A 22363-nucleotide genomic window follows, 5' to 3' on the forward strand; every position below is an offset into this window, starting at 1 on the left:
GGAAGGAAGGAAGGAAGGAAGGAAGGAGGAAAAAGGAAGGAAGGAAGGAAGGAGGAAAAAGGAAGGAAGGAAGGAGGAAAAAGGAAGGAAGGAAGGAGGAAAAAGGAAGGAAGGATGAAGAAGAAAGAAAGAAGAATGCATTTACAACTTTTCTAATTGCTGCTTTGGTTCTGCACAAATTAAAATATAATGAATTGCTAATTAGGTGTGAGTTGCATCCTGGGCATGGCCAAGAGGTTCAATGCAATCTTCTGTCCACTAGTTTTGCATGTCCCCGCCTCCATCCCTGCTGATTGACAGCTCTGTTTCGCCTGGAATGAACTTGGTTTGTTAAAAAAGGTCAGCAGTCCAGCCAGTGATGGCAACAATTAGAAGAGACAGGGACCTGAGCATAATATTGTGCCGAGCCTTTTGACCATGCCCAGGTTATACCGAACCACTAATTAGCATATATATGTGATTAAACTGTAATATGTAAATTAAAAAATAGAAATATATATTATATATAATATAATTTATTTTATCCAGTGTGAGCAGATGCAGTGTGTGCAGCGCCCGGAGTAATAATAGCAGTGCGCCGCCTTCTCTCTTCTCTGTGGCATTTATAGAATAAGAAATTACTTAATCAATACCGCGCTCCTCCAGGTGACCGCTGGCGAGACGTCCTTGAGACACATGGGGCTCGTCACACTACTTAACACAGAACAGATCTGATGGATCCTATCCAACATCTGAGAAAGGAGCTCCAGATTCCATGCGGACGACTTATCTGACCCTGGAAAAGCTGGGTGACTGCCCATATGACCGCAATTACAGGAACAGCCACTCCTTGTGCAGTAATTTATGCTACCACCACAATTACCATGATTTTTCACATGTAAATATAATAATCCAGGCCCAAACAACAGCTGTCGTTATCTACAATGAGACATATCACACAAGGAAGTGTACACTTCAACATTTTTTTTTTTTTTTCCTTCCCAAAAAAAAGGCTATAACTTTTCTCCTCCATCGTTTTTCTATAATATTTAAAAATTTTTTTTTTTTTTTTTTTTTACTTCATACAAAAAGTGAGGTTTTCATTTGATTTTCTGTTTATTTTCTTTTGATTGCATTAGGTTTTTGGTTGTTTTTTCTTTAAATCCGATTGGATTCACTGTTCCCGGATATTTGTGGATGTGAGATTTTTTTTTAATTTTCGATTTATTTTTATTGCATTTTGTGTTTTTGTTTTTTTGGGGTTTTTTTTTTAAACCTGGTTGGAATCACTGATCCCGGGTATTTTTGATAGTGATGTTTTTATTCTATTTTTTTTATTTTCCTTGATTGTATTTTGTTTTGTTTTTTTTTTTTTTCTTTAAACCCGGTTGCATTCACTGATCTTGGATGTTTGTGCATCTGAGGTCTCTGTTTTTCTATTTTTAATTCTGGGGTGGTTTTTTTTTTTGGGAGGGGAGGGTGTTTGTATTTTTTTTAAACCCAGTTGGATCCAATCATCCCGGATATACTGTGAGGTTTTTATTTTTTTTATTTTCTGATTTTTGGTTGTTTTTTTAAACCCAGTTGCATTCACTGATCCCTGGTGATGTTTTTATTTTATTATTTTTTAATTTTCTATTTTGTTTTTTTAGGTTTATTGTCTTTTCTTTAAACCAGGGTTGCATTCACTGATCCAGGATATTTGTGCATGTGAGGTTTTTGTTTTATTTTCTGTTTATTCTCTTTAATTGTATTTTGTTTCTTGGGCTGCTTGTTGTTTTTTTTTTAAACCCGGTTGGATTCACTTATTTTTGAATGTGATGTTTTTATTATAATTATTTCTTTAATTATTTGTTTTTTGTTGTGTTTTTTGTTGTATTTTTTCAAACCCTGTTGGATGCACTGATTCCGGGTATTTGTGGTTCCACCCATCACTAATCATATATTTCCATCCAAGTTTGTGGAGTTTTTTTTTTTTTTTTTATAAAAAGTTTAACAATGGGGTTTTAATATTTGTCACTTTGTATTTACAGATATGAGCAGATTGTAGACCCTGGACTGATAGGAGCCTGGTGCCGGCCATATCCTCTGATGTGTGGTGTCCATACAGGAACACCTGCCTGCAGGAAGAACCCCGGCACCCCCTTTAAGATCCCACATGTCTACAAGAAGAACTCCGGCCCCCCTTTAAAATCCCACATGTCTACAAGAAGAACCTTGGCCCCCCTTTAAAATCCCACATGTCTACAAGAAGAACCCCGGCCCCCCTTTATGATCCCACATGTCTACAAGAAGAACCCCGGCCCGCTTTAAGATCCCAGCTTAGATAAAGCACAAAAAGATTGAGGCATTTTACTAAAAACACAACAGAACAGAAGAGTTTTTGCTCCTTGGGTTTATTAACAGTCTCCAGCGGCAGCCGGCGTCTTCTGGACTCCGCACGGGTTTGGTGAAGGCTTCAAGCGAGATTTTGGATTCACTACGGGTTTGGTGGAGTCTTCAGAAGTCTTTTGGATTCACCCAGGGTTTGCTGAAGTCTTGAGACGCGGCGTCGCTGTGTGGAGACCTCTTCACCGTCTGTGATGGCGCCTTCGGACTGAGACAAGAAGCCATCATTACTACACATTCTGTCCACAGAAAAGCGTGTCCATAGATATTTACCTGTCCTACGGCCGGGGCGGTGCTTTATGGGGGTCCTCCTGGCTCTGCGTCGCCGCCGACGTCTACTGCGTTCTGTCTGCGTTCTAGATGGCATGGTGACGTTCAGCGGTCCGGTCCAGGAGTATGAGGATAAATGATAGCGGCACGGCATTTTATAGCCTCTAACTACTGTGACCTCATAATATGATGACATAGCAAGTGGGTGTGGCCCCTTTATTTAGTCAGCGAGCGAGGCTCCAGTATTTACTCAGCGAGGCTCCATTATTTACTCAGCGAGGCTCCATTATTTACTCAGCGAGGCTCCATTATTTACTTAGCGAGGCTCCATTATTTACTCAACGAGCCTCCATTATTTACTTAGCGAGGCTCCACTATTTAGTCAGTGAGCTCGGTTCCATTATTTACTTAGCGAGGCTCCATTATTTACTCAGCGAGGCTTCATTACTCAGCGAGGCTCCATTATTTACTCAATGAGGCTCCATTATTCAGCGAGGCTCCATTATTTACTCAACGAGGCTCCATTATTTACTCAACGAGGCTCCATTATTTACTCAACGAGGCTCCATTACTCAGCGAGGCTCCATTATTTACTCAACGAGGCTCCATTATTTACTTAGCGAAGCTCCATTACTCAACGAGGCTCCATTAGTAAGCGAGGCTCCATTATTTACTCAACGAGGCTCCATTACTCAGCGAGGCTCCATTGTTTACTCAGCGAGGCTCCATTATTTACTCAGCGAGGCTCCATTAGTAAGCGAGGCTCCATTATTTACTCAACGAGGCTCCATTACTCAGCGAGGCTCCATTGTTTACTCAGCGAGGCTCCATTATTTACTCAACGAGGCTCCATTAGTAAGCGAGGCTCCATTATTTACTCAACGAGGCTCCATTACTCAGCGAGGCTCCATTGTTTACTCAGCGAGGCTCCATTATTTACTCAGCGAGGCTCCATTATTTACTCAGCGAGGCTCCATTATTTACTCAGCGAGGCTCCATTATTTACTCAACGAGGCTCCATCATTTACTCAGCGAGGCTCCATCATTTACTCAGCGAGGCTCCATCATTTACTCAGCGAGGCTCCATCATTTACTCAGCGAGGCTCCATAATTTACTCAACGAGGCTCCATTATTTACTCAGTGAGCTCGGTTCCATTATTTACTTAGCTAGGCTCCATTATTTACTCAGTGGGCGGGGGCGCCATTATTTACTCAGCGAGGCTCCATTATTTACTCAACGAGGCTCCATTATTTACTCAGTGAGCCTCCATTATTTACTTAGCGAGGCTCCACTATTTAGTCAGTGAGCTCGGTTCCATTATTTACTTAGCGAGGCTCCATTATTTACTCAGCGGGCGGGGGCGCCATTATTTACTCAGCGGGTGTGGCGGGATCATAGTGATTTGCATTTTCTATGAGATCATAAAACTGTGATGTCATCGCACTTTTCATGAACATTCTACTTGCCTTCATTCCGCTCCGGCCCCCGAGGAAGGTAACATCACGAGATCAACATGGCTTCTAGAAGATCTAGGAGCGTGCCCAGACGTCGGCGAAGAATCAGGAGAAGGGGTCACCATAGAAGCCGTAGAATAGGTAAGTATCAAAATCAAAAACTGACAAAAATGTTTTTCTTTGAACTGAGGGACAACCAATATGGCCGTTTACACACCGCTCCCCTCTTTGCCTAGTCAGCTGCTAACTCTGGTGACTTGGGAAATTTAGGAGTTCAGTAGCTATAATGGTGGTTATCTTACTTTTGCCTCCAAACACTCAACACCCCCAAAATAACACTATTCTGGACAGTGCAGGACCTCAGGGGTGGAGCTAGAAGCCAGCATTACCACTTAAGCATTCATTGGATGATGCCATGCTCCGCCCCCGTGGGGCCTCATTTATCAAAATAACGATTTATGCTGCCCATAGCAGCCAAGCACAACGCATCAGTCCAGGCAAAGCCAGTTTTTTGCTAAATGAGGGATTACTACCAACATTTTAAAGCCAAAAATCTTGGCAGTTAAGCGAATCCCTCCAAAATACACATTGGGTATACATAAACCATGCCTTGTTTGGCTTTATCTACCCTGACAAAATGGTGATTGTTAGCAAGTATGCCAAGGAGGGCGGCGCATTACAAGGATTCTCTTTTCGGACATCTTTGGACCTGACATTATGCCCCACCTCATGGCCACATTTAGGAACAGCTCTGGAGTTGTTGCCCATAGCAACCGACCACAACGCAGCATTCTGAGTCGCTTTAGAAGCTAAAGCTGAGCTTGGTTGCTATGGGCAACACATTTATCCTGGATCAGGCCTAGTTTTTTGCCTCTTTTAACCATGTATTTCAGGATATTGCTCGATTTTGAGTAGAATTTATCTCAAGGCAAAATCTGATCTCGTGTTTTTTTTCTGTTCGCAGTTCACAGACGCAGGTATCGGCCTTATTAAAGCCGAAGGCCGAGAGGAGAGAAGGGGACGTCTCTGGCCAGCGATGGCGCCGCACGTGAATAATGGAGCGGAATAAAAAATAAGCGATAATCATCGTTACAGCGGCAGGAGGCAAATAAAGAAACACTGCAGAAATTGGTGTCATGTGATGATTTTATGACATGCTGGGACTTTGTGTCCCTACACATCTATATGTTGTTACATGACCAGAGACAAAATAAAAAGTGTGTAAAAAAAAATTATATATATATATATATATATATATACACACACACACACATATATATATATATATATATAATATGTGTGTGTGTGTGTGTGTGTGTGTGTGTGTGTGTGTGTGTGTGTGTGTGTGTATGTATGTATGTATGTATGTATGTATGTATGTATGTATGTATGTATGTATGTATGTATGTATATATATATGTATATATATATATATATATATATATATATATATATATATATATATATATATATATATATATATATATATATATATATATATATATATATATATATATATATATATATATATACACACACACACAAAAATATATGTATTATATATATTACATATTTTTGGGAGTGTGTATGTATATATATATGTGTGTGCGCGTATGCGTATTATATATACAGTGCCTATAAGTAGTATTCAACCCCCTGCAGATTTAGCAGGTTTACACATTCGGAATTATCTTGGCATTGTGACATTTGGACTGTAGATCAGCCTGAAAGTGTGAAATGCAGCAAAAAAGAATGTTATTTATTTTTTTAAATTGTGAAAAGTTTATTCAGAGGGTCATTTATTACTCAACCCCTCAATCCACCAGAATTCTGTTTGGTTCCCCTAAAGTATTAAGAAGTATTTCAGGCACAAAGAACAATGAGCTTCACATGTTTGGATTAATTATCTCTTTTTCCAGCCTTTTCTGACTAATTAAGACCCTCCCCAAACTTGTGAACAGCACTCATACTTGGTCAACAAGGGAAAGACAAAGGAGCATTCCAAGGCCATCAGAGACAAGATCGTGGAGGGTCACAAGGCTGGCAAGGGGTACAAAACCCTTTCCAAGGAGTTGGGCCTACCTGTCTCCACTGTTGGGAGCATCATCCGGAAGTGGAAGGCTTATGGAACTACTGTTAGCCTTCCACGGCCTGGACAGCCTTTGAACGTTTCCACCCGTGCAGAGGCCAGGCTTGTCCGAAGAGTCAAGGCTAACCCAAGGACAACAAGGAAGGAGCTCCGGGAAGATCTCATGGCAGTGGGGACATTGGTTTCAGTCAATACCATAAGTAACGTACTCCACCGCAATGGTCTCCGTTCCAGATGAGCCCGTAACGTACCTTTACTTTCAAAGCGTCATGTCAAGGCTCGTCTACAGTTTGCTCATGATCACTTGGAGGACTCTGAGACAGACGGGTTCAAGGTTCTCTGGTCTGATGAGACCAAGATCGAGATCTTTGGTGCCAACCACACACGTGACGTTTGGAGACTGGATGGCACTGCATACGACCCCAAGAATACCATCCCTACAGTCAAGCATGGTGGTGGCAGCATCATGCTGTGGGGCTGTTTCTCAGCCAAGGGGCCTGGCCATCTGGTCCGCATCCATGGGAAGATGGATAGCACGGCCTACCTGGAGATTTTGGCCAAGAACCTCCGCTCCTCCATCAAGGATCTTAAGATGGGTCGTCATTTCATCTTCCAACAAGACAACGACCCAAAGCACACAGCCAAGAAAACCAAGGCCTGGTTCAAGAGGGAAAAAATCAAGGTGTTGCAGTGGCCTAGTCAGTCTCCTGACCTTAACCCAATTGAAAACTTGTGGAAGGAGCTCAAGATTAAAGTCCACATGAGACACCCAAAGAACCTAGATAACTTGGAGAAGATCTGTATGGAGGAGTGGGCCAAGATAACTCCAGAGACTTGTGCCGGCCTGATCAGGTCTTATAAAAGACGATTATTAGCTGGAATTGCAAACAAGGGTTATTCCACAAAATATTAAACCTAGGGGTTGAATAATAATTGACCCACACTTTTAATGTTGAAAATTTATTTAAATTTAACTGAGCAACATAACTTGTTGGTTTGTAAGATTTATGCATCTGTTAATAAATCCTGCTCTTGTTTGAAGTTTGCAGGCTCTAACTTATTTGCATCTTATCAAACCTGCTAAATCTGCAGGCACTGTATATATATATATATATATATATCTCCCCATATATCCATATCTCCATATCTATATACATACATACACAGTATAATAGAGAGCTCTCTCTCTCACTTGGGGGTGTACTCACTTTTGTTGCCAGTGGTTTAGACATTAATGGCTGTGTGCTGAGTTAGTTGGAGGATACCACATTTACACTGTATACAAGCTGCACACTGATTATGTGAGGGGTGTACTCACTTGTGTGATATACGTCACCAATTGCCTAAGAAAATATTTTTCTAAAAAGGTGCTCTCCCCAAATGTCAGTAAGAACCCATCCAATCCACACAGGCAAAGAAATCAAACCATAGATGTGCATAAATAAGTGATGTGTAATAATGAAAACTCAAACGGGGAAAAAGTATTAAACACGAAAGAAGGGCAAAAAGCCACGGCAAGTCCTGACACCAGCTGAGATCTATCAGTAATTAGAAAGCGATCCTGCCACTTTGTGAAAAATAATATCAGTTGGTTCAACTGCTGGCCTATAAAAAGGTGTCTCACCACACAAGAAACATCTCATGATGGGTAAAACCAGTGAGCTGTCTCGAGATCTTTACAAATCATACTGATAGTATTGGTTACAGTGATGATTGAGTGATCGAGTGTCTTTAATTTGACCCCAAACTAACACCTATGGGGAGTTCATAAGAGAAGTGTGGCACCCCAGTGGTCATGGGAGCCAAAGTGGCATTGTTCTCTTCACCTGGAGGACACTGCTATGCCTGGAAGCAGCGGGAAAGATCTCAATATCAGGTACCATTGCACACAACACTTCCTGACTCAGACCAGGGAAGGGGAAGCTCAAGTCATGGTTGGGACGAGCCTCCCCTGTGCATTCTGGGATGGGAAGGGGTTAGTCAGAAAAAACAAAAGTTAAACCTCAGAACCCTGGAGGAGAGGAAAGAGACCGCTCGCTGTTAGAAAGCTGTCGGCAAGCTTTCCAGGACCAAACGCATAGTACAGGACACCGGAGTCCTAGATTACTGGGTACTAAAGGCTCAGTAGTAAAACCCGGAGGGCAGGAGATTTCATGTTTCCTTCCCAATCAACAAAGCCCTAAGGCAAAGTAACAAAATAGAGCGCGAGGCCGTGGAGGAACACGCGGGCCCTATATCCGGCACGCGCTGCCCGTCAGAGAGGGACATAGCACTAAGCAACGAAGAACTGGGGTCCCCAAATAGCTTCAAGCCACGGGGTTCCACATCCAAAGCGCAAAAAGGATGGCCTCCAACATACCTGGCATAGACATACCTCCCTGCTACCAGGCTGACCGGACCACGGTAACCTCGGGACTATAACCTGTTACCAGTAAAGGTAAAAGGAAACTATCAATCTGTGTCGTCTGGTTACTGTCGGCGCCCTCAGCCCTGCACCCCAACAAACCCCTACTATCTCCATCATCTCCCTAAGGGCCCGCTCCGCTGGTGGGGAGCAAAACCATCTCTTCTGCTACCACCATCCGCCCTGGAGGACAGCGACAGCAGCGGCGGCTAATCCCTGGCCGCATACCGCAGGTGGCATCACGACAGTCATTTCCAGCCTCCTCCTATTCCCCTTCTATTGGTGTTCACCTTGGGGCACGAAACTGGGCAGGCCACCGTAACATCCAAGATTACTCGTCAAGACTGACCCCTGCTCCACCACCGCCCCTGCCTCCTGTGACCCCTGCTCCACCACCACCCCTGCCTCCTGTGACCCCTGCTCCACCACCGCCCCTGCCTCCTGTAACCCCTGCTCCACCGCCGCCCCTGCCTCCTGTGGCCCCTGCTCCACCGCCGCCCCTGCCTCCTGTGACCCCTGCTCCACCACCGCCCCCTGCCTCCTGTGACCCCTGCTCCACCACCGCCCCTGCCTCCTGTAACCCCTGCTCCACCGCCGCCCCTGCCTCCTGTGGCCCCTGCTCCACCGCCGCCCCTGCCTCCTGTGACCCCTGCTCCACCACCGCCCCCTGCCTCCTGTGACCCCTGCTCCACCACCGCCCCCTGCCTCCTGTGACCCCTGCTCCACCACCGCCCCCTGCCTCCTGTGACCCCTGCTCCACCACCTCCCATGCCTCCTGTGACCCCGCTCCACCACTGCTGCCGCCCACTTCCGGTAAGACACCACTGGATTATAATACGGACCCCAATTTTTTTTCACCTTTTTTTTCCTCTAAATTTGGGGTGAGTCTTATAATCCGGTGCGTCTTATAAACCAAAAAAATCCGGTATATGCTCAGATCCAACTCCTATTATAACCTGTTAAATGCCAGTAGATGACCTGGCGGCTGTCACTTCTCACAACCATTAGTGACATCATGAAGGGGTGCAGATGGTTCCCTTTGGCAGTCGTGGGGTCTTCCTGGGGGCCACATATCAGCCAATGTGTAAATGCTTTAGGCTCTTTGTCCGCAGTGTGTATACATTTTTCCATACCAGCCTGTTATCCCCCCTCCGTCTCTCGCACAGGCGGAGGGCTTCCCAATGTCACATGTGGTCTCTTCCGTCAACAGCAGCACATTTTCCACGCCGGCTCATTAGGCGTGCCGCTTGTTGTGCCGAATACCTAAGCGGACAAATATTTCCTGCTCTCCGTGTTTTGTGTCTCATTTTACTGTAAATGGCCGGTCACGAGGGAGCCCGACTCTGGGGCTTAAAGAGCACTCGCCCAATTATAACCCTCACGCCTCAGTGGGCCACGACCCAGCGGGCTGCACGCGCTCGCCACACAAACAGCAATGAGAAAAAATGTGGTGTTCACCACCGACTCCATGACCCGGGGCCAAATACTCCCACCGCCCCCCTCTGAATGCTGGGAGTTGTAGTCCCACATGAGCCGGCTAGTGCTGCTTTATGTCTGTGTATGACGTGCGCTCCGGCCGTCCATGTGCCGAGCTCCGGGGAATGCATCGCCAGGGATGAAAGCAGCCCGACCTGCCCCGTCCTCGCGGCTCGGAGAACACAGGTGAACTGGAAAACACGTTTTTATGCTCCGGCGGCACGCACGTTCCCTGGGGGACGGATGTGTCACTAATCCACGAACTAATGGCGGTCTGTCAGCCATCCTCACATAAGTGACTCAGGCGGAAAGAGGCGTCCCCGGGGAACCGTTACAGCCGCGTGTAATACAGGAATCAGGCTGCCATTCTCCAGCCCGTACGGGCATGAACATCTGCAGCGCGTACCTCATCCTATGTGCGCACTAGGCGTTTTTTTCACGCTGCGTTTTTGTCTCAAAAAACGCACCCGCGGCTAAAAACGCGACAAAAACGCATGCGTTTTTACCGCGATTTGGTGCGCTTTTTGCTGCGTTTTTGCTCACTGCGTTTTTAATCAGTGCACAATGCCATTAAAGATTGTTGATGGAAAAAAAAAAAAAAAGGTCTGATGTCATTTCCTTCTTCAAAATGTTCATTGTATGCAGGAGAGCAGACAGCTGCAGAACTAGTGTATGCAGGAGAGCAGACAGCAGCTGCAGAACTACAAGGCTCAGCATCCTCCATCCAGGACTGTATGCAGGAGTTTTTTGCCCAAAAAGAAAAAAAAAATGACATGGGCTTCGCCATATTTTTGTATGCTAGCCGGGTACAGCAGGCAGGTACGGGCTGCCCCCAACCCCCAGCTGCCTATTTGTACCCGGCTGGGAATCAAAAATATAGGGAAGCCCTTTTTTTTATTTCATAAATTTCAAGAAATAATTAGAAAAAAAAAATGACATAGGCTTTCGCCCAATTTTTGAGTCCAGCCAGGTACAACTAGGCTGAATAGGATAACTGAAGTGAGCACTAATATATATATATATATATATATGTGCAAGCCAAAAATACATACTATATATAAGAATAAGGCTGCACATCAAACTTAGATAATGGTATAATGCCTCAAGCATATGGACAAATATTGGAATATACAATGAAAAATGCTACTTGCTAATTTGAACATGTGAATAATGAATTGCATACCTGCCATGAATATTAGGAAAAAGGAGATATTTAGCAATCGCATTGATCAATGTAACTGAGCCCCAAGGCCTCGTCAAGGCATATCTCTATATTGGGGTCCCTAGCTCTGTGACCCTAACTGTGTGTCATCTCATTGCAATTAAAAACTGCTATGGGTGGAGAGGGGTAACTAAGGACTTTCTTATATAGGAGATGGAAAAAACATGGCCGAAAGGGGCGGAGCTGTGTTCACATTCAGAAAAACACACAGCTCCGCCCCTTTCGGCCATGTTTTTTCCATCTCCTATATAAGAAAGTCCTTAGTTACCCCTCTCCACCCATAGCAGTTTTTAATTGCAATGAGATGACACACAGTTAGGGTCACAGAGCTAGGGACCCCAATATAGAGATATGCCTTGACGAGGCCTTGGGGCTCAGTTACATTGATCAATGCGATTGCTAAATATCTCCTTTTTCCTAATATTCATGGCAGGTATGCAATTCATTATTCACATGTTCAAATTAGCAAGTAGCATTTTTCATTGTATATTCCAATATTTTTCCATATGCTTGAGGCATTATACCATTATCTAAGTTTGATGTGCAGCCTTATTCTTATATAAGGTACAACTAGGCAGCTGGGGATTGGAATCCGCAGTGCAGAGTGCCCATGCTTTTTGGGCACCCCCACTGCGAATTGCAGTCCGCAGCCACCCCAAAAAATGGCGTTTTCATAGAAGCGCCATCTTCTGGCGCTGTATACAACTCTTCCAGCTGCCCTGATGCCGGGTGGCTCACTGGGTAATAATGGAGTTAGGGCTAGCTGTATATTATCAGCTGGCCCTAAGCCCGAAATTCATGGTGTCACACCAATATTAGACATGGCCACCATGAATTTCTAGTAATGATAAAAAAAAAAAAAAACAACAAAAACACAGAAAAATATATTTTTTATTAGAAATAAAACACAACACAATTAGTGACTCCATCTTTATTGAAATAAAGAACCCCCCTCCGCAGTAATCCTGGGTCAGGGTCCCGCGCCGTTCAATCCGGATCCAATATCATCTGATCGGTTTGCTGGAAGGCAAAGCGATCAGATGATGTGTCAGGTTCTAGGGGCTGAAGCACATCACACATCAGCTGATTCTATAAAAGCCGATTATACAATCAGCTGATGCATCGGTGCAAAAAAAAAAAAAAATATAAATAAATACTCACGTCTGTGCTGATTACCGGCAGCTCCTGCAGCGATCGGATGAGAGTCTGATCCTGTCCGATAGCTGCAGGAGCTGCCGGTAATCAGCTGATGAAGTCCCCTGACAGCAGGATCAGCTGATAGCTGGCCGGGCGCAAAAAAGCCGGCGACACCGCGAGAATTACGATCAGCTGATGCGTCAGGTGACTGCATCAGGTGATCCACCGCCAGGTCCTGCAAGCTTCGTACGTGCCCCGGGGAGACTGCACACAGCCAGAGCGGCGGTACTGGGACAGGAGCTGGGAGCGGGCATGGCACTGGGACCCTGCAGACAGGTGAGTATATATGACATTTTTTTTTCTACTGTTCACTTTTGTTTTCGCCGCTGCCTCCACCTCCCGCCCAGACATGGCGCCGCACGGAGCTGACATGCACAGGACGGGAGGTGGAAGCAGCGGTGACGGTACCGGGAGGATTCATGCTTCTGTGTTTACCAACAGAAGGAATCCTCTTCCTGTACACGTCACTTTACTGCCCACCCCTTGCGTTTATAGCTGCGTTTTTAGTCATAGAAACGCGGCTATATGCGTTTTTCATTGCGTTGTTGAACATCTCATTGAACTCAGTGGGTGAAAAACGCAGAAATAATTGACATGCTGCGTTTTTGTGGTCACCACAAAAACGCAGCTACAAAAAAAAAAAAAAAAACGCTGTGTGCGGACAGCACTTATGAAAACCCATAGACATTGCTGGGGAAGCAATGTCACTGCGTTTTCAGCACAAAAACGCGGTAAAAAACGCAGCAAAACCGCCTAGTGTGCACAAGGCCTAAAAACTATGCAGTAAACGTGCCGCTTTACCCAACTCAAAAAAGGTTAAAAAACATTGAGAGTCTCCCCACTACACCATCTCCAGGTGCAGGTTAGTTGAACCAGCCCCCCCAAAAATCTGCCGCTTATATACGAGCTGCCTGTGCTCATTAGAAACAACGCCCTCCATTTTGGACCCGGACCCTGGTACGTTGCCCCCTTTCTAGGTGCTCGTAAAAACAACTTTGCAATCTGTTTTTAAAAATCCTCTCCATTCTAAAGATTTAAGGGGTTTTATATTCTATAGTTTGTTGCCTAGGTTACCGGCTACCTCTGCAGTCTAATCAACATTGGCTGGTTTCCTAGGGGAGGAGAGCAGCGCTTACAGCCTCGCTCTTATAGAGCTTGTAAGCATTGATCATAAGCTTGCTAGATCAGGTCAGTTTTAGCGCCCCCGGCATTTCTCCCATTCGGCAGAGGCAACCACCCGCAGCAGAGTGCACAGGTCAGACTAGCAGTGCAAATGTGTGGCTGATCCAAACTGTCAGTCATTTAAGAGAGTACAGCCCCCCCTGGCAAGCAGGAGGCAGGGGAGCGCTGTTCACCTGAAAAATCAGACATGACTTGTAGCATTCTCGCACATAACCTGGACCTGTGGACAAATCTAGTATCAGACTGGAACTGATCCCAGATATCTGGCCAGACGCCGGTCCCCATTTCTGCACCCAAAAACTGCAAGAAAAAAAAAAAAACAAGCAACGTGTGCACAGCGCTTCAGAATTCTCAGTGCCGTATTGTGCCGCATGGCCTTGCGTTGCCTCCGTTTTTTGCCAGATGTGGCATATTTAGCCCATGCGGCGGCCGGATGGAACGTTGCCTGGCACGTTTTTGTGTGCGGCGAAAAAAAAACTCATCGCGCCAGATCCAGCACGATGCTGCGCGATTTACAATGCAAGTCTATGGACGCCGGATGCAGTGTCCTGCGGCAAAAAACGCATCAGGCCGCCGGATGCGTTTTTTTTGCACTGCGCATGCTCAGTATCAAGCTGCATCCGTCAAAAATCGGACGAGCCGCATGGAAAAACTTATGCAACGGATCCGTTTTTTTCGCCACATCCGTTGCATAGGTTTTCGAGCCAGATTGTGCCACTCAGCACAAACCGGATGTGTGAAAGCAGCCTTACACTGACACAGTGTAATGCTTCATTCCCCCTTTGGGGGCGCTGTACAGAAGACACTTATTGTCAGCTAACCTCAGGAATGAACATATTTTCATGGGATTCTCTCAACAAGTAGCGATTTTCCTAAATTGTGATGCACCAGAAGGTAAACGGACCCCATCAGGGCTCTGGTCTTCCACCCTCCCTCTAAGGCCCTGTGCCCACGCTGCAGATTTATCGCGCTATTTGCCGCTTTTTTTCTCGCGGATTTCTCCAAAATCCGGCAGTACAGCGAGTCCCCAGCCATTTCTATGGCATTTTTGAAATCTTGTGCCCGTGCTGCGTTTTTTTTTTCCGCTGCGGAAAGTTTATGGGGACCAGAATCCAGCAATTAAAATTGATGGTAGAAGGTATAGGGGGATTGGAGAAAGCGCGCTGTACTTACCGAGGCTCTGGCGCAGCTGTAACCGCTTCCTGGCTGCTCATTCACCTTCATTGCATATGCACTGCTTTCCACGCCCACAGGTGTCTGTGATTGGTTGTGGTTACTTTCACTTACAGTTTAGTAAAGGGGGGGGGGGGGGTCTCAGACCCTCCCCATTACTAATCTAAAGCTTAGTGGCAGCTGCGAGTTGCCAGTAACCCCTTATTAGCCAGATTGCCACCACATCATGGCAACGGGAAGAGTCGGGTAAAGTGCTGGGACTGTCACATCTAATGGATGCAACAATCCTGGGCAGCTGCAGGCTGATATTTTTAGGCGGGGGGGGGGGGGGGGGGGAGGGGGCAATAAGCAAGGGTCTCCCCAGCCTGAGAATACCAGGCCCCAGCAACTGTCAGGCTTTTTCATGGCTGAGTATCAAGATTTGGGGGACCGCATGCCATTTTTTTTTTTTTTTTTTTTTTAATTAAAAAAAAAAAAAGCCACATGCGGTTTCTCTTATTTTGATACACAGCCAAGATAAGCGCAGGGCTGGGGGCTGCAGCCTCTGGACATCTGCTTTATCTGTGCTGGGTATCATAATATGGGGGAACCCTATGCCAATTTTATAAATTTATTTTTACTGTATGATAGACCCGCAGACCGCGCCTGTGATTGGAAGCGTCAAATACGCTGTCGCTCAGTGTGGAGGCGCGTCTGACTGCAACCAATCTCAGAAAAAACTCCGGCACTCTGATTGCACTCAGAGTGCCGAAGTTATTTTTCTATATGAATCTTTTATTCTCCTGAGCACCAGGTACAGTGAGCATAATCATAACACTTTGCAACCAATCACAGATGCCGGTGGGCGGGGAAAGCAGTGCATATGTAATGAAGGTAATGAGCGGCCCTAGAAGCAGTCACAGCAGCGCCAGAGCCCCGGTAAGCACAGCCCGCTAGCTTTATTCTTATTTTCTTTATTTTTTTCAGAATGCTAGATCATTAGCCAGAACTCCCTGAAAATTCCTGGCCCTGATCCGGTACTCAGATACTTTTGAAACGCACCTGGTCGCCGAAAAACTGCGTTTTTTTAGTAAAATCATTTGCTGGAAGGGCTGAAAAAAAAAAACGCAAGAAAAAAAAAAAAAATAAATAAATAAAAACGTACCAACAGTTGACAATCATGCTGACTTTTTTCTGCATGGAAAAAAGAAGCAACGTGTGCACAGCGCTTCAGAATTCTCTGACTTTGCTGGCATAAGAATAGACGGGCAGATTTGGCAACTATCTGTAAAATAAACTGCACCAAATGTGCATAAAAAAAAAATGCACCATCTGCACAGACCCTTAAGAAGGACATGTACCCACTTAGAGCGTAAAAAAGAGGCTGCCTTCTCGAGAGTCCAGGATCCTCATCTCTTCTCTGGCTCGGGAGGATCCTGTCCTAACATAGGTAACGGATTGATTTGCACTGACACAGTGTAATGCTTCATTCCCCCTTTGGGGGCGCTGTACAGAAGACACTTATTATCAGCTAATCTAAATATTGAACATATTTTCATAGGATTCTCTCAACAAGTAGCGATTTTCCTAAATTGTGATGCACCAGAAGGTAAACGGACCCCATCAGGGCTCTTGTCTTCCACCCTCCCTCTAAGGCCCCGTTCCCACGTTGCGGATTTATCGCGGAATTTGCTGCTTTTTTTCTCGGCATCTCTCCAAAATCCGGCAGTAAAGTGAGTCCCCAGCCATTTCTATGGCATTTTTTAAAGTGTTGTGCCCATGCTGCGTTTTTTTCCGCTGCGGAAATAGTGCGGATTTTCCTGCGGAAAAATCTGCAGCATGTCAATTACTCCTGCGGATTTTGCCCATGCAAGTGACCGTGAGGCCAAAAATCCGCAACGGCTTACCTGCGATTCGACACACACACACACATAAAAAAAAATAAAATTAAAAACTAATATTATATATATATATATATTTTTTAATACATACATTTTTTAAAATATATTATATATATTTATTCTTTTTAAAAAAAAATTATTAAGAAATATCATATATATATATATATGATATTTCTTAATAAATTTTTTTTAAAAAGAATAAATATAATATGTTTTAAAAAAATGTATGTATTCAAAAATATATATTAATTTTTATATATATATATATATATATTTTTTTTTTTTTTTTTCTTAAATACATTTATATAAAAAAAAAAATTTATATTTTTAATACATACTTTTTTTGTATATATATATATATATATATATATATATATATATATATATATATATATATATATATATATATATATATATATATATATATATATATATATATATATATATATATTATAATTTTAAGTACATTTTAAAAAAAAAATAAAATATATATTTTTAATACATATTTTTTGAAAATATATATCATATATATATATATATATATATAATCTATATATATATATATATATATATATATATATATATATATTTTAAATACATTTTTTAAAAAAAAATAATTATATATTTAAATATTTTTAATACATACATTTCTTTAAAATTATATATATATATATATATATATATATATATATATATATATATATATATATATATATATACACACACACACACACATACATACACACTTACATATATATTATGTGGATAGATAGATATATATATATATATATCTATCCACATAATATATATGTAAGTGTGTATGTATGTATGTGTGTGTGTGTGTGTGTGTGTGTGTGTGTGTGTGTGTGTGTGTGTGTGTGTGTGTGTGTGTGTGTGTGTGTGTGTGTGTGTGTGTGTGTGTGTGTGTGTGTGTGTGTGTGTGTGTGTATATATATATTTTTAAAGAAATGTATGTATTAAAAATATTTAAATATATAATTATTTTTTTTTAAAAAATGTATTTAATTATATATATATATATATATATACACATATACATATACATATATACATATACATATACATATATAATATATATATATATATATAATATATATATTATACACACACACACACACACACACATACATATATTATACACATTCGGAATAACTTGGCATTGTGACATTTGGACTGTAGATCAGCCTGGAAGTGTGTAATGCAGCAAAAAAGAATGTTATTTATTTATATTTTTTTTTTAAATTGTGAAAAGTTTATTCCGAGGGTCATTTATTATTCAACCCCTCAATCCACAAGAATTCTGTTTGGTTCCCCTAAAGTATTAAGAAGTATTTCAGGCACAAAGAACAATGAGCTTCACATGTTTGGATTAATTATCTCTTTTTCCAACCTTTTCTGACTAATTAAGACCCTCCCCAAACTTGTGAACAGCACTCATACTTGGTCAACATGGGAAAGACAAAGGAGCATTCCAAGGCCATCAGAGACAAGATCGTGGAGGGTCACAAGGCTGGCAAGGGGTACAAAACCCTTTCCAAGGAGTTGGGCCTACCTGTCTCCACTGTTGAGAGCATCATCCGGAAGTGGAAGGCTTATGGAACTACTGTTAGCCTTCCACGGCCTGGACAGCCTTTGAAAGTTTCCACCCGTGCCGAGACCAGGCTTGTCCGAAAAGTCAAGACTAACCCAAGGACAACAAGGAAGGAGCTCCGGGAAGATCTCATGGCAGTGGGGACATTGGTTTCAGTCAATACCATAAGTAACGTACTCCACCGCAATGGTCTCCGTTCCAGACGAGCCCGTAAGGTACCTTTACTTTCAAAGCGTCATGTCAAGGCTCGTCTACAGTTTGCTCATGATCACTTGGAGGACTCTGAGACAGACTGGTTCAAGGTTCTCTGGTCTGATGAGACCAAGATCGAGATCTTTGGTGCCAACCACACACGTGACGTTTGGAGACTGGATGGCACTGCATACGACCCCAAGAATACCATCCCTACAGTCAAGCATGGTGGTGGCAGCATCATGCTGTGGGGCTGTTTCTCAGCCAAGGGGCCTGGCCATCTGGTCCGCATCCATGGGAAGATGGATAGCACGGCCTACCTGGAGATTTTGGCCAAGAACCTCCGCTCCTCCATCAAGGATCTTAAGATGGGTCGTCATTTCATCTTCCAACAAGACAACGACCCAAAGCACACAGCCAAGAAAACCAAGGCCTGGTTCAAGAGGGAAAAAATCAAGGTGTTGCAGTGGCCTAGTCAGTCTCCTGACCTTAACCCAATTGAAAACTTGTGGAAGGAGCTCAAGATTAAAGTCCACATGAGACACCCAAAGAACCTAGATAACTTGGAGAAGATCTGCATGGAGGAGTGGGCCAAGATAACTCCAGAGACCTGTGCCGGCCTGATCAGGTCTTATAAAAGACAATTATTAGCTGTAATTGCAAACAAGGGTTATTCCACAAAATATTAAACCTAGGGGTTGAATAATAATTGACCCACACTTTTATGTTGAAAATTTATTAAAATTTAACTGAGCAACATAACTTGTTGGTTTGTAAGATTTATGCATCTGTTAATAAATCCTGCTCTTGTTTGAAGTTTGCATCTTATCAAACCTGCTAAATCTGCAGGGGGTTGAATACTACTTGTAGGCACTGAGATAGATATAGATATATATATATATATATATATATATATCTATATCTATGTATATGTATATATATGTATATATAGTTAGGTCCAGAAATATTTGGACAGTGACACAATTTTGGCGAGTTGGGCTCTGCATGCCACCACATTGGATTTGAAATGAAACCTCTACAACAGAATTCAAGTGCAGATTGTAACGTTTAATTTGAAGGTTTGAACAAAAATAACTGATAGAAATTGTAGGAATTGTCACATTTCTTTACAAACACTCCACATTTTAGGAGGTCAAAAGTAATTGGACAAATAAACCAAACCCAAACAAAATATTTTTATTTTCAATATTTTGTTGCGAATCCTTTGGAGGCAATCACTGCCTTAAGTCTGGAACCCATGGACATCACCAAACGGTGGGTTTCCTCCTTCTTAATGGTTTGCCAGGCCTTTACAGCCGCAGCCTTCAGGTCTTGCTTGTTTGTGGGTCTTTCTGTCTTAAGTCTGGATTTGAGCAAGTGAAATGCATGCTCAATTGGGTTAAGATCTGGTGATTGACTTGGCCATTGCAGAATGTTCCACTTTTTTGCACTCATGAACTCCTGGGTAGCTTTGGCTGTATGCTTGGGGTCATTGTCCATCTGTACTATGAAGCGCCGTCCGATCAACTTTGCGGCATTTGGCTGAATCTGGGCTGAAAGTATATCCCGGTACACTTCAGAATTCATCCGGCTACTCTTGTCTGCTGTTATGTCATCAATAAACACAAGTGACCCAGTGCCATTGAAAGCCATGCATGCCCATGCCATCACGTTGCCTCCACCATGTTTTACAGAGGATGTGGTGTGCCTTGGATCATGTGCCGTTCCCTTTCTTCTCCAAACTTTTTTCTTCCCATCATTCTGGTACAGGTTGATCTTTGTCTCATCTGTCCATAGAATACTTTTCCAGAACTGAGCTGGCTTCATGAGGTGTTTTTCAGCAAATGTAACTCTGGCCTGTCTATTTTTGGAATTGATGAATGGTTTGCATCTAGATGTGAACCCTTTGTATTTACTTTCATGGAGTCTTCTCTTTACTGTTGACTTAGAGACAGATACACCTACTTCACTGAGAGTGTTCTGGACTTCAGTTGATGTTGTGAACGGGTTCTTCTTCACCAAAGAAAGTATGCGGCGATCATCCACCACTGTTGTCATCCGTGGACGCCCAGGCCTTTTTGAGTTCCCAAGCTCACCAGTCAATTCCTTTTTTCTCAGAATGTACCCGACTGTTGATTTTGCTACTCCAAGCATGTCTGCTATCTCTCTGATGGATTTTTTCTTTTTTTTCAGCCTCAGGATGTTCTGCTTCACCTCAATTGAGAGTTCCTTAGACCGCATGTTGTCTGGTCACAGCAACAGCTTCCAAATGCAAAACCACACACCTGTAATCAACCCCAGACCTTTTAACTACTTCATTGATTACAGGTTAACGAGGGAGACGCCTTCAGAGTTAATTGCAGCCCTTAGAGTCCCTTGTCCAATTACTTTTGGTCCCTTGAAAAAGAGGAGGCTATGCATTACAGAGCTATGATTCCTAAACCCTTTCTCCGATTTGGATGTGAAAACTCTCATATTGCAGCTGGGAGTGTGCACTTTCAGCCCATATTATATATAGAATTGTATTTCTGAACATGTTTTTGTAAACAGCTAAAATAACAAAACTTGTGTCACTGTCCAAATATTTCTGGACCTAACTGTATATGTATATATGTATGTATGTATGTATGTATGTATGTATGTATGTATGTATGTATGTATGTGTATAGATAGGTCTATAGATATATACACATGGTACAATATATATTTTATACCGTATAAAACGGTGTGGTACGGTGGGCACATAACCCGTGTTATGACCTCCAGAGTTTTTTTTTACGGTTAAATATTTCAGTTTTCCCGCTGATATGAGCCCCTGTAGACAATAGGCCCCGAGCGCACGGCGCAAAATGCCGGAGCGCTGACCGCCGCTCTCCTGGGATTTTACCTGGAAATGTGCGGACGGGAGATTAAAGCGATTGAAATTTCCTGCACAATGGAAACCATCGGAGAGGTAATAATGGTCACCTGTGGTCGGCTGAGACGGCAGAAAATATCAAGAGGCTGGAAGCGCGCTACTCAGCAGATTCACGCACCCCTCCCCCGCCTGCTTTATATACAGTCATCTGGGCCTGGAAGATTCCGGCCTGGTATATACTGTATAGATACACAATTGTACTAACAGGTTCCTGCTTTGGAATGAATGTAGTCCATTTATAGGTTTCTCATGCGCCAAAAACTGAAATCCTGAGGATGCGGGTACATGTGATTACAAGAGGGGTGACCGGACAGGACCCCGCATCTCCGCAGATCCTGCTGCTGTTTTACCAACCAGTTCGGCAGCTTCTGGAATGCAATTGTATCTGGTCTGAACAATGCTGTATAGATGAGTATTTAGTACAGTTAAAGGCAGGTATTTTATCCAACTTTGTGTAGCGGTCGTATTACACCCCTGTAATGAGTCCATGCCTCTTATGACCTATAGAAGCATCTACAGAGGTCGTGCCGTTCTCTAGTCTGTGCTGCACAAGGACAACCAGATCCTCCTCTACAAGTGACTCTCCGAGATTTTCCTCTCTAAAACATATAGTGCTGCAAACCCTGTGGTCCAGAGCTCCTCTGCATGCTCCAGATGAGGCCGCACTGCTGCCTTCTATGGTCCCTCTCCCAAGAGTTGGTGCTTCTTCTGATATATGACAATATCCAAAAAGGCCTTGGAAGATGCTGATTGACCTTGAGCTGTTAAGGACTCTGATCTCAAAAACAGCCAGATCCTTCTCTGCCAGTGACTCTCCTAGTTTTTTTTCCTCTCTCTCTCTCTCTCTCTCTCTTTAGTACAGAGGTACCCAACCTTTTCAACCTCGAGAGCCACATTCAGCTTTGAGAGAGGTGGGGGTTGCAAGT

General features: G+C 43.3%; 1 protein-coding gene and 2 long non-coding RNA genes across 3 annotated transcripts in view; 1 reads left to right on the forward strand and 2 right to left on the reverse strand.

Moving 5' to 3' along the window:
• The window catches only part of GDPD5 (glycerophosphodiester phosphodiesterase domain containing 5), a 191017-nt gene that overhangs the window by 142018 nt on the left and 26636 nt on the right, over positions 1-22363 (reverse strand).
• LOC142290736 (uncharacterized) lies at positions 2362-2839 on the reverse strand. Its single transcript, XR_012750377.1, has 2 exons — positions 2641-2839; positions 2362-2575 (listed from the first exon to the last, which is right to left on the reverse strand). It is a non-coding gene; the product is annotated as an uncharacterized LOC142290736 (long non-coding RNA).
• LOC142290737 (uncharacterized) lies at positions 3670-5221 on the forward strand. Its single transcript, XR_012750378.1, has 2 exons — positions 3670-4234; positions 5058-5221. It is a non-coding gene; the product is annotated as an uncharacterized LOC142290737 (long non-coding RNA).

This window comes from Anomaloglossus baeobatrachus, chromosome 2 (assembly GCF_048569485.1).
Source record: "Anomaloglossus baeobatrachus isolate aAnoBae1 chromosome 2, aAnoBae1.hap1, whole genome shotgun sequence".
NCBI classification, from domain to species: Eukaryota; Metazoa; Chordata; class Amphibia; order Anura; family Aromobatidae; genus Anomaloglossus; species Anomaloglossus baeobatrachus.